The following is a 1396-nucleotide window of genomic DNA, read 5'->3' as shown; positions in this document are numbered from 1 at the left end:
CTATAACAAAACAACCACAGAAATTTGAAATTTGGGACCCCCAGCTCCCCTCCCCCAAGGCTCCTGGAAAACCAGCTCTGTGTTCATGTTTCTGGGGCTTCTTCCCCAGGGCCCTGGCTGGCTTGGTGTACATGGTATATTCAAGTCCAACCAGAGTATGGGATCTGGAGAGGCCCCTGTGTCTGCATCCCTGAGTCAAGGGTTAGTGTTCATGTCCAGAAAAATGATGCTAAATATCTTTAATCTTGTTCTGCCCTCACCTGTGTTCCCGCTTCAGAACTTTTTGCCTCTTCCTTTCCGCAGGTAGGACCCTGGGCAGAGGTGGGGAAAGCGTGTTGTGTTCAGAGTCTCCACTTCTATTTACTGTATGGACCGGTTCCTGTTAAGCTTGGAAGCACAGATGTGCCAGTCACTTTGGCTGGGACCTTCCCCAGACCCCCAAAATCTGCACATCTCACGTGAGTAAGGTCCTGCCTTGTCAATCAGTGTCTCTAAGGGACACCCTGGGTGACAGAGCAGAGGCTGGTGCACCACTGTCTGAGGGTGCCTGTGGGAAGACCGGTGCCTTGGACTCCTTTTAGAAAACACCCTATTTATGGTAGAACAGGTCAAGGTATGTTTGCCACCTACTGCTGGTGACAAATGTGTTGTGTCACCCTGTGGGTGTGCAGGTACAGAAGGCAGAGCAGGCTCCTGCCCTGACCTCCCATCTTGGTGTGTTTAACCCCACTGGCCAGTTATCTTGCTCCCCTGCCTCAACTCCCCCAGAAGTTTTGCATCCTGTGTCAGCCAGGTACCAGGAAGCTTGAGGGTTCTAGAAACCAGCTGCAGCCCTGCCCCTCCCTACAAGGCAGAGCTTCACAGGAGCAGTCTGTCAAACTCCTTGGTTGCTGTGGCAGCAAAGGCCAGTATGCAGGCCCTAACACCAGACCAGTCCTCCGCTGCTACGGTGACATCCCTGGCCCCGCTTTGCCCAGAATTCTGAGGACCCCCCCAGTGTGGATGAGGCAGGTCTGCCCACGCTCAACATCCACCCTGACTCTGGGGGTTGCTGATGTGTGCATCTCCTGGGAGCCTAAGGCTGAAGGGAAACAGAGAGGCTTCAAGAAGTGGGTCCCTGGGAATACAGGCTCTCCTAGAGCAGCCCTTGTCCCTGCCTCCAGACACCCACCTATCTGTGGCTGTGCCCAGTCTCCCAGATGCTTACCTTCTCAGTACTGAGTTCTCTCCTTTGTTGAAAATGCTCCCAAATGAAGTCTGGCTGGTCTCCGCTGGACTCTGCACCCCTTTCCATCTCCCCCACTCTACTCCTGTTCTGAATGTCCTAACTCTCAGAAGTTAGTGCCTGCAAGCAGAGTCAGGGGTCCTCTGGTCCTTGCAGAGGTCAGTGGGTCAG

The sequence above is a fragment of the Oryx dammah genome, unplaced genomic scaffold (assembly GCF_014754425.2).
Source record: "Oryx dammah isolate SB20612 unplaced genomic scaffold, SCBI_Odam_1.1 HiC_scaffold_3, whole genome shotgun sequence".
NCBI classification, from domain to species: Eukaryota; Metazoa; Chordata; class Mammalia; order Artiodactyla; family Bovidae; genus Oryx; species Oryx dammah.
The sequence above is the reverse complement of the archived record's forward strand: the minus strand, read 5'-3'. Positions refer to the sequence as shown.